The 12,062-nt window shown below is 34.6% G+C and overlaps 1 pseudogene; it reads left to right on the top strand.

Annotated features, from left to right (window-relative positions):
* Positions 1-6,227: 6,227 nt before the first annotated feature.
* On the top strand, positions 6,228-7,413 carry LOC140009824 (nascent polypeptide-associated complex subunit alpha-like protein 1; annotated as a pseudogene).
* The last annotated feature ends 4,649 nt before the right edge of the window (positions 7,414-12,062 follow it).

The raw sequence follows: 12,062 nt of genomic DNA on the forward strand, positions 1-12,062 counted from the left end.
TAAAAACAGTTTTTGACATCATTTTGCGGTTTTGACACGATTGGCACTACGATTATCGGATGGAGGTGCAATACACACCGTTTCGAAGCTAAGAGGTAGGGCTACAATGTTGAAGAAGGCTACTCAGTCCAGTTTCTAGTGCAACCAGGTCACAAATTCATTATACTAAACCAGAACCGCAAAAACAGGTGAACAAACTGCATTCTGGTTAACGAACCGTAATTCAGGCTATCTAAGTCCAAATCAAGTGATTCAAAAGCCATCCGAAAGCTAAGACACCAGGTTACATTTCTTGAGAAGGCGTCAATAACCAAATTAGAAGTATTCCCAACCAAATTAACCAATTACAGAAGCAATTATCAAGTTCGGGTAGAAACAGGGTAGCGGGGGTATTTCAGTCTTTTCATAAGCTACACTACTCCGATTGGCCTGAAATTTTGCAGGCATCTCGAAAATATGATTCCCTACAACTTTTATGTTTTAACCCAAGGCTAATTCGGCCTCTAACTATGATAAACAGTACCAGGCAGAATGAGGGGAAATGAAACCCTAACTTCCAAAATTTCTTTCCAAAGCAGAAATTTTCTGTAATTAACCACAATTTACACCTTCTAACTTCATTCAAGATCATTTCCAATCATCATCCATGGCCACAACATATGAATCATACTAAAACAGAAAAATCATGAATAATTATAAAATTTCACCAAATTCAACCAAAATCATGATATAATCCACAAAATCACCTCTTAGGCTGCCACAAGTCATTAATTAGACATCATTAGATAGAGGAGAGGGGTTCCTTCACTACTCACCTTAGTAACCAAAGGAAAAGAGCAACTTGACACCTTAATCCTCCAAACAACTCCACTAATCACCTCACAACCACTCACTTAAGGATTTTTATGGAGTAAATGCAAGATTAAATGGTGGGTTTGTTGGACTTGAGCAAGATTGAATCAAGAATTTGGAGAGCTGTTCTTTCTTTCTTCCTTGGAGTTGGCCGGCCACAAGAGCTTGGAAATGAAGATAATTTTGGTAATTTTTGGTTTATTTGGTCAAATGATATAAAGGTGAATAGTAGTCAAAAGGTAAAACTAATCTCCAAGTGACACTTGTCACTTCCTTAATGCATCTCTATCTCTTTGTTCCTCTCACACCAATTCACTTGATAACCTTTAATTATCTCTTAACACCCGATAAATTAAACCCAGTATCCAAAACTTAACCTAACTGGCCGAATTTTTTTGAACTTTTCGCACTAGTGGGTCCCACGTCCGGTATACGCTCTTAATTTCTCAAAAACTAACCGATACTAGAAAAATCATCTAAAAACCATATTTACTCATAAAATTATCTTGAAACTTTTCGAATAAAGAAAATGCAGAAAACATGCCAGTAAATCGAATAAAACCTAGAAAATGGGAAAATTACGGGTTCTCACAATGTGGGACATGCAACTCTCTCCACTCCGATCCAATGTGGCATTTAGTCCCGTAGACTCTAGAGGTACTCCCATCGAATGTGGCACTTAGTCTAGCACATAATTTAACTCTTTCATACTTCCTTATGTAGTTGTGGCACTTAGTCCCATAAGTTTTAGAGCCCATTGGATGTGGCATTTAACCCTTATCCAATGTGGCACTTCGTTCCACAAGTTATAGAGGTGACTCCCACCAAATATGGCACTTACCCCAGCATAGTACTTAGCTCCTTTATACTTCCTTGCGTGATCAGAACCATAGCACCACTTAGTTCCTTCGCACTTCCTTGTATAGTCGGAACCATAACACCACTGATTATAGACACTTAGAAGTAGTTGGAACCATAACACCATTGGCTTTAGAGGTAGCTCTCGTCCAATGTGGTATTTAGTCTTATAGGTTCTAGTGGTGACCCCTGTCGAATATGGCACTCAGTCTCGCATAGCACTTAGCTCTTTCGCATTTCCTTGCATAGTCAGAACCATAACACCATTGGTCAAATGCGACATGCGCAACACTTAGATCCTTTGCACTTTCTTGTATAGTTGGAACCATAATACAGCCGGTTGAATGTAGCACTTAGCCAGCCCCGCATTTAGTTTCTTTGCGCTTTCTTGCACAGTGGGAACCATAGCAGCGCTAGCCATACTCACCTCGTCGAATGTGGCATTTAGTTCTCTACAGCACTTAGTTCCTTCGCACTTTCTTGCATAGTCAGAACCATAACATTGTTAGTCGAATTCGGCGCTTAGCTTTGCATAGCACTTAGTTTCTTTGTACTTTCTTACATAGTTGGAACCATAACACTGCTAGTCATAGACTCACCTTGTCGAATGTGGCACATAGCCCCGTATAGCATTTAACTCCTTCGCACATCCTCGTATAATCTTTGATAGTCGAAACCATAACATCGTTGGTCGAATATGGCACTTAACCCTACACAACACTTAACTGTTTTACACTTTCTTGCATATTTGGAACCATAATACCATTGGTGGAATGTCACACTTAGCTCGCATGGCCTGGTGGAATGTGGCACTTAGCTTCTCATGGCATTTAGTTCCTTGGCACTTATTTGCATAGTCAAAATCATAACACTGCTTGTCATAAGCTCATCCCTAGTGCTATTAAATAGGATGAGTAGCTTGAAAACTCAACTCTATAAGGCTCAAACTCAACTCGTCAATTTCAGTAAATAAGTCAAGTTTGAGTTAGAAATATACTCGATTCATTAACGAGTCGAGCAAGCTCGAGTAGTTTGTTATTTCAGTAGCTTATTTGGGCTTGATAAGAAAGGGTATATATGTCATTTCATAAGTCAAAGGAATAGAAACTTGGATTTAGGGATATGTTTCATCATTCTTCTTCTTTGATTTCACTCCGTCTCTGCATCTCCGCCTGTCCGCCATAGCCCACAACCACCAACAATCTACCATCACCGCAACCTTGGATGTCTAGCCATCTTTGCTTTCCACCAACAACAATCATGAGCAACTAAGGAAGTTTTCCATTTGTCATCGTCAACCACCACTACTACAAAGTCCTCCATTTTTCACAGTCAAGACCAATCACTACAACCTTGGACCTTTAGTCATCTTTGTTCTCTAGTCTCCATAAAAAATCACTGCAAGGAACCATTGACTAGTGACCACTAACCAATCCAATTTGGTTGGTTTTGCAAAACCACCATGATTTCTGATAAGTAGAATTTTTCTTACTTATGCAAGATTTCTAGTAAGTAGAATTTTTGGATACAATGGTGCTTCGAGTGTTAATGAACAATTTGTTTAAATATGACATAACAAATCTGAATATTTTATATATATATATACATATGCTGACGATTAAGGCCTTGAGTATTAATTTTTACGTAACTTATTTGAGTTTCCTCCCTTAATTCACTCTCTAGCATGATCTGCAATTCGTTGAGAAGGTGTCCCTAATGAATTGTTTGAACTTCATTCCTATATCCTTGCCTCTAGGATTTTGATTAATTTTGTTCCATACTTACACCTAGTGAGTTTGTCTAGCATATTTGCTCTACCTGACTTTCTTCTATAGCCTACAGTATTTTAACCTCAGTTTTGTTATTAGTCCTCATTACTGAAATTTTTTGACTACATCAAGTTGCCTATAAAATCTTTCTAGTAATCAATGGTGCTTGGAAAAGTTTTTAGCGAACATGAAGTTGGATAGAAATGAATTTTGAAGCAACATAATTTTGGTGATGTCTAGGTGCCTGAATTAGAATTTTAATTTTAACAATAGTTTTCCCAGGCATGGCACAAGAAAGTTTGATGTTAAACATCCCTCTTGCAATTTTAGATGAGGTCTTTATGAAAATTGTTAACTAGAGGCCTTAGACTTTTAAGGATGGCAAGTTATTTTCTAACCAAAATATCATCAGGATTAGTATTTTGGGTAATTTATCCTTGGACTTTGTATACTCTTTTCTTACTTAGCCAAATAATTTTGTGAAATTTCATAAATGTTTGTTATTCTTGTTCATTATGCTATTTCCACTCATTTTGTGGAATTTCATAATTATTCCTCCATTTTGAAGATGCTAGCTATGCAAACTTATTTATGCTGTTCATTTTGTATCCAATTACTTTATAGCTACTTCGTCTACCATAGAAAGTCTAATTCAGTTATGCAACGTGTAATTTTATGTGGCTGAAATGACAATTCATAATTATTGACAATACACAACCATTTTCCTTTCTTTTTTGGATCATGGTAACAGCAAATTGATTGGTTTTTTTTCCTTGAAAAAAACAGGTATGTACAATCCTCTATTCATTCATACCAAGGATCATCATCAAGTCTTGTTATGGAGGTTGGAAATGAAGTTGTAGATTAAGAACTTGAGGTGGAGAAAAATGCTGATGAGATGAACGAAGAAGAGCTATATTTAGATATCTTAGAGCAGTCGAATTAAGGAGCAGAAATAGGGCAAAAAGGATCTAATGAAGGAGCAAAACCATTTGAAAAAAGTAAAGGAAAAAAAGTCAACAATATGGGAGGATATGACAATAGTAAAGCAGGCCGATAGAACATTGAAAGTGCAGTGCAATCATTGCAAGGAGCTATTTGCCAAAAGTACATCTGGAGCCACTTCTCAACACAAGTGTCATCTAAAAAATTGTCTACAAAAGAAGCTGACTCTTGGAGAGGAAAATCGAAAGGGGCAGTAGGTCTTATCCTTCACCGAAGGACCCTCAGACGGTATAGCTTCTATCATTAATTTTTCCTATGATCATGCTAAGGTACAAGAGTTAGCAGTTCATATAGAATCAATGATTGGTGTGCTTCTATGTCGGTTAAAAAGGTGCAAATGCTACTTTGTGGCAATAATTGGATCGACAATTTTCATGGGTTAAAAAACAAGTCTCGTGTACGTAAAATATATCTTCTGCTACTGGTTTATTTTGGTACCTCATTTTACCTTATTAGGAGTTGTAACTTTCTTGTTTTCATTATTAGGATGTTGCTGAATCATCTATAATTGAAGAAATTGATCTTTTTGACATCTAAAGGCTATTTTCTGGAATATGTGATGCTATTTCTTGTTGAATTTGTTTCCTGAAGTAAAGCTGGACCTTTCTTGTGATTTGTGAAGCTAGACTTGTGAAGTTGGACCTTCCTTGTGATTTGTGAAGTTGGACCTTTCTTGGTCAAATTTTTAATTATCTAGCATTATTTTATATAGTTATTTGGCTGCAGTTTGTGTATTTGTTTAGTTGAAAAGAATTTGATCAAATCTTGTTATGGTCTTATGGATGTTTGCCTCAGATGGAATTTGGTTGGAGTTTGTGTATTTGTTGACTTGAAAAGAACTTGATCAAATCTTGTTATGGCTGGAATTTGGCTGGAGTTTGTGTATTTGTCAACTTAGCAAGTTTTGTTGACTTTTGGACAGGGTGTGGTGTTTGTTTCCTAAAATTGACATGAAAACTATTTGATAGATATTTCGAGCTCGAGCTCCAATCACATGTCTCATTTGGTTAGCCAAGTTCAAGCACACTTCAAGGCTCATCCACTTAGTCGAGCGAGCTCGAGCCTGACTCCATATAAGCATGAGTCGAGTTCCGCAGTCAAATACTTGACTCGATTTAGCTCGAGTAATAGCACTACTCATCCCATCGAATGTGGCACTTAGCCCTATATAGCACTTGTCTCCTTAGCACTTCCTCACATAATTTTGCATAGTCAGAACCATAAGACCACTCATGTGGCACTTAGCCCCACACAACACTTATCTCCTTCACACTTTCTTGCATGGTCAGAACCATAAGACCGTTGGTCATACGCTCACCTCGTCGAATATGGCACTTAGCACTGGTCACAAATTCACCCCACATATAGACAACGTGTGATTCGCTCTGATACCATTTGTAACTCCCGAGCCCACGAATAGGTATGAGTAACTTTTGAATTGAAACCATGGGTTCAAAATGATTAACCCAAGCTATTCAATAACCCATGAATCAGAAATTATATACTATTCCTTCCTCTTGTTTCATCTCGATTTGGGACATTCCAATATGTATTTCCTTGTAGTAAATAAAACTTGTGATATGATGAGTGTGAAGCTATTTCCATCTTAAAGTGTTATTTGGATCAAGACAAAAATTGGCAAGCAAATCAGGCAAATGACTAACAATAGTGCAGTTGTATGTTTGTGGCTATGTAGACTCTAAAGGCAGTAATGAATAATAGGTAGGAAATAAGCTGAGACTAATGCTAAATCCTATGCTTCAAGTCATAAAGACTGGAAGTATCATAAAGGGATTTAAGAGCGAGCTCTTGACATATCGTCATTTACTGATTTCAATTGGAAACACTGAGATAAATCTAGAGAACATTGCCTTCATAAAGGCTGCCATGAACTATCTTTATAACTTACTATTATGCTGTGAACTCTCTTTATAAGTTTATAACCAGTGGTGCACTCTTGATAATAGTGAATGAATCACTGGTATATTTGGATGCTCAAACCACCATAAACTAAATTTAGTTGTGCTTGGTGCAAGAATGGCTCTAGATATAGAACTCGTCTGTCAAATCAAGTAGGATGCCCCTAGGGTAAAAAAAATTAAAAAAGCCATTACTCTTGAAGCAAGAATGAAAGGAACCCCAAGCGGGCTGCCAACATATCAGAACTAGCTTGTCAATTGTCAATAAGATGAAAAAACCTAAAAAAAGAGAAATCAAGAGAAAATAAAAAACTGCAAGGCAAGATTTTGGAAGGATGTTTAGGTGGGGAAGAGGATGAAGTTCTTACCCACTAAGAAAGTCTAATGAACTTCATAGTTGATTTTTTGCAATGCAGTTTGATTACCCTATTTGAAAAGGCATAGATTTGAAGATAATCCAGAAATTTTTACATTTGGCAGGACAAGACTATGCAAGCCGAAGGTCAAAACAGAGTAGAAGTGAAAAATAAAGTAAGAAGGCAATGCTAAAGCTGGGATGAAGGTCATAACAAGGGTTAGTCGAGTAACTGTTAAGAAGAGTAAGGATGTAAGTTCATTGAGATCATTTCAGATAATAGTATGTCTAATACTTTTTTCAAAAATACACATATTTGTCAATAAATGTTTGTCATCTCAAAGCCAGATGTGTTTAAGAGCCGCAATTTAGACACTTGTGTTATTTTTACGAGGCCAGGATTGAGGATTTGAGCTCACAATTGCCAACTCATCCTGCTGAACAATTCAAGGCTCCTAATCTCAATAATGTGGCATCAATGCCTAAGCCATCAACAATGGCATGAGATGATGAAGATGTACATGAGACTGGTGTAAAGGCAAAGGACGTAGAGTTGGTAATGATTTAAGCTAGAGTGTGAAGGGCAAAGGCTATCAAAGCTCTCAAGTATGCAAATGGTGACATTGTCTTTGCCATTATGGAGCAAACAAACTAGCAAGTCTTTCCATGTTGTTCTTCATATTTTTGAACTTTTTGTTGTTCTCATTTTCTTGCTCTGTTTCTTTACTTTTTTCTTTTTCTTTTTTGGTTCTTCAAACCCGAGAGCTTGTTCAATAGATCAATTTTTAGCTTTGTGTGCATTGACTACGGGGAAATCTCTTAGTTAGAGGACTTCCTTTAGCTTTAAAACTAGGAGAAATGATATAATAGTCCTCAAAAAACTTGAGGCACTCCTTTCCTTTCTTTGCATTATATGAAGTTCAAGGAGTGTTTGAGATTTTTTGAGGAGTGCTAATATCATTTCTCGTCATAGTGCAAGCTATTATAGAAAATTTGACTACCATTTCACTAAAGTGGTAATTTTGTCACCGCACAGAAACACTTACACATGCATGCCTTAGCTAGACTTGGTTTCAATCTCAAATGTGCTATAAATCAGTTTCATAATTCAGCAGTACATTTCAAATCAAAATAAATAAATAATTTTAAAAAATGGAATTTCTTATTTAGTGTTTTGTCTTGCCTAGTGCCAACTAACGAAGCATGTATTTTTTGAAAGGAAAAGTCACATAGTCTAAAAACTTGAACCATTAAAGCATATAATGTTTTGGAAGGCATGATCATAATTTTTCATTTTTCATGAAAATGACATATCCTCGAGTAAGAAAAATAAGAGTAAAGAATATAAAAGAAGTTTTGAATTAAGATAAAAGTATCAATCGCAAAGCAAGTATATTCTCAAGAAATGGCTAGACTATACTACCAATAATCGTGAAAAAGTTTTATTTTTTTTAATAAAAGAAAAACTATTTTCACAACAATTAAATTTGCATTATTAGTAAGATTAAAATAAAAGAAAACTAATCCATTTGCTTTAGATTTTGTAAAATTTGACTGTTAGAGGTGATTATAAGAAATAATCACAATTAACCAAAGCTAATATTTGGAAGAATGTGGATTTTAGAGAGAGAGAGTAAGAGAGAGAGAAGTGGAATGAGTCATGCCATTTAATCTTGTCATCCTTTTCCTTGAGTTGAAAATGAATCACAAGTTTTTATTTACCTTTGAATTAATCTTCTATATACTAATAATATATACACTATCATCATAGAGTAGATGATAACTAATTTAAATTTGAATTTGAAATCTAAAGTGTGTATATGTGTCATACATCCAACTGTAATAATGTATGTAGAATTAACTCTTTAATTTTTACTAGTTTTATTGGATCAAGTTTCCGATAGTTATCTAATTAAGTTGGTATTTTATTGGGTAACTACTTGCATAATCATATTGGATTCACGAAATATAATGTCTTTATTGGAATGTCTTTCTAAGATAGTTTTGAGAAAGTTTGTGAGGACTTCTTTTGGATCTTTAATTGCTTGTGAGAGTTTCAATTGGTTAAAATATTAATAATTTAGTGAATTTATTATTCTTTTTTCTAGCAGATATTTGTGAATATTTATTCCCATAATTGTATTTTTTAAAAGTTAATATTATAACTTCCAAATAGAGTTCTATCATACGTGAAACATTTTTTCTATTCAATAGGGAAAAGATGGCAATAGGAAAAGGCATAAGACAACTTAACTTTCTAAACATAAATAATTTTGTAAAAGATTATTGTTTCATTTTTTTTAGTTGAAGAGATTATTATTCGTGATTAATGACTAGTTTACATTATTTTAGTATGTGTTCATGATCATTTTATTATGTTTTGAATAATTTTAAAGCCAATTAATTAGGGGTTTAGTTGACTTTTACATTATGTAGTTAAACTAAAGAAAATTGCATTTTTATGGAGCTAAGTAGTGAAAACTTCATGTATTGTAGGTTTTAAAAGTTCACTTATCAATTGGGACATAACAATAATTTATTGATATGATTCTTAATGATTTAAAATGCATTCCAAGTGGACATGAAGTGTTGAGGATGAAAGGGTGGAGGTGCAAGAAAGAAATGAAAAAAAAAAACCAAGTAACAGGAAGGAAAACAAATATTCCAACCAGCATCAGTTGGAATAAGTGGATGGAAATGGATGTCCAAATTGGTTAGGGACGGTTTTGGTCAAAAAGAAGAAAAAAGAAGTTCCAACAGGATCCAATTGGAATAAGGGTACCAAATCGATTAGAGGCTGCCTATGGCAGTTTACTAATACGACTCAGGTTTTTTCCCCAGATTTTTGCCCTCCTTTTGGCCATCCTATAAATGTTAGAAGCAATATAGAAACATGTTAGAAACAATATAGACATCAACTTAAGGACCCTTTGGAGGTAAAAAAAAATATTAGAAAGCATTTTAGGTTTAGTGTTGGATTTTTGTACTTTTGAAACTAAATTTCGGAAAAGAGATGAAGATTTAAGAAAAGGAAGATTTTGTTCGGCGCTTTAGCAGCTTCCTTTCTCTCACTCATTATCTCTTGTCACTTTCAATGTTTAGTTGTAATAAATGTTTGTTGGTTTCTTTCTTTTTCACTATGTTTTTCTAAGTTTCATGCCTAGGGTTAGGTTTAATCTCTTCTTTGTAAATGATATGAAATTGATTATTGATGTTATACTTTGTGCAAGCTATTTCATGCTTTTATAATTCATGTTTGCAATTAACTAGCTATATTATAAATGATATAAGATGTTGAATGAACAAATGAAAGTTAAAATCTAGCATTTCTTAGAAAAGTATCAAAGCAAAGTTTCACACTGACAAAAGTTGAGATACACCTTTGTGGTTTTAACCAAATAATATCACAAAACCTAATGAACTTGTAATTAGTTTTAAACCATTAGAGTAAATATGGAATTGTTATAGGTATGATTGGTATACCAGTAAAAGCTGATATTTTATATATTAGAAAATTATACTAATACTTATGCAAAGAATTAAAACTCAATCAATTGAGTCGTCTTATTAGCAAAGTTAGGGAGGAAAACTTATTAGTTTTACCTTGTCATTTTTATTTCTTTTGGTATAAGTTTGTAGTATAGATTTATTTACTCGTACTTGTGATAGTGTAAATAATAGAGTTCAACAAATGTTAATAATTGATTAATCTTCCTAGTGAGATCGAACTTTGTGAGGACCCGAAAATTCCTTTAGAATTTCTTTCCATTTTTGAAACATTAATTTATATTTCCTTCCATATTTCTTTACTTGACTATTTACCTATTTACTAGCCCTAAATTTCATGGTGATTTTGTTAGTTGAGTCAAGAGTTTTACTTTTACTTTTAAAGTTAGAGTAAGCTAGGGTTTTAGCGCATTTGTGTAGTGTGATCAATTGGTGAGGTATGCACTAAATTTGGTAAATAAGAGCGGGTATTAAGTAGAAGGAAGTGTGTGATTAAAAGTGTTAAGAGTGTATTAGAGGAAAACAAGATAGATTAGCTATAAGAAATACAAGAGAGACAAAGGAATAGACATTTCTCCTTTTATTGCCAATTGTCAACAAGCCTACAAAGTTTGACTCAGACTTGATCAAAACTAAGCTTTCCTCTTATCTTCATTAAGCTTCCATTTCAACCAAAAATCCTCCATTTTCAGCTTAGGATGGCCAAAATTTTTTACTAGAAAAGAGGGAAAAAGAAGGCAAAATAAAGAAAAATTGAGGGAAAGCCAAGTGTTGGCAATCAAGGCATTCTTTGACCAATGTAACCTCTAGTCCTTATCTTGCAAATTTCAGCCATCATCCTTCATTTTTCTTCCCCTCTTAGCCGACCCTTAGAGACAAGAAAAGAAAGAAAAACTTCTCCAATTTCCCCTTGATTCCAAGCTAGAACTAGTAGGAAATCAACCTCCAATCCAAAATCAATTCATAGGAAGTTACCACAAGGAAGAAAGGTGGGCTGGAGTGGAGTTATTTTGGGAGAAAACAAGTTGTATTTTGCTACTCATCTTGAGGATTGAAGGTATTCTTGGTTGAGAGTTACTTTATCTCCTTAATCTTGTATTTTGTGGGAGTTTTGGCTTGTTTATAAAAGGTTTTGTGGCTGATCTTGGAGTTTTAGGTTGTGGGCCGTTATATTCAGTTTTTATTGGTTATTTCCAGCTTTTGTTGAGTATTTCTAGCTTTGCTATGGAATTGTAGACCTGCCATTAAGATTTTCCAGCTTATACATGCAATTTTGGCATTACTTGAGGAATTTCTAGCCTTGATTGTGAATTTCCAGCTTTGGTAGTGAATTGTCCAACCCAGGGTTTAATTTTCCAACTTGAGTATGTGATGGTTATATGCTATGTATATGCTTGATTTAGTGGTTTGGTGGCCTGGTATGTATATGCTTGATTTGAGGCTGTTTTGTGGTGAGAATGAAGCCGTGAAAATGGCTGGAAATTAGGAAAAATAAGGGGAAGTGCTGCTGAAAATTTTTCCCACAGGAGACCTTGAGTAGTCTTGGGAAATCTGTTATATCTTGGTGTAAAAAAATCCAAATTTAGTTTCATTTATTGCATTTGAAACTAGACTCATAACTCTTTTAACTGTGAAAATTTCAGAAATTTTCTCAATTCCTATGAATATCTGTGATTTTCCAAATGTGATTGAATTTCCATTCCTGTTCTGTCTTTCTACTGGATAAAGCAGCTGCTTGAGATTTGATTTTGACTGACTTGTGGATAGAATCTTACAAAGGTGTCTTCTGAGAAATTG

This window comes from Coffea arabica, chromosome 6e, assembly GCF_036785885.1.
Source record: "Coffea arabica cultivar ET-39 chromosome 6e, Coffea Arabica ET-39 HiFi, whole genome shotgun sequence".
NCBI lineage: Eukaryota > Viridiplantae > Streptophyta > Magnoliopsida > Gentianales > Rubiaceae > Coffea > Coffea arabica.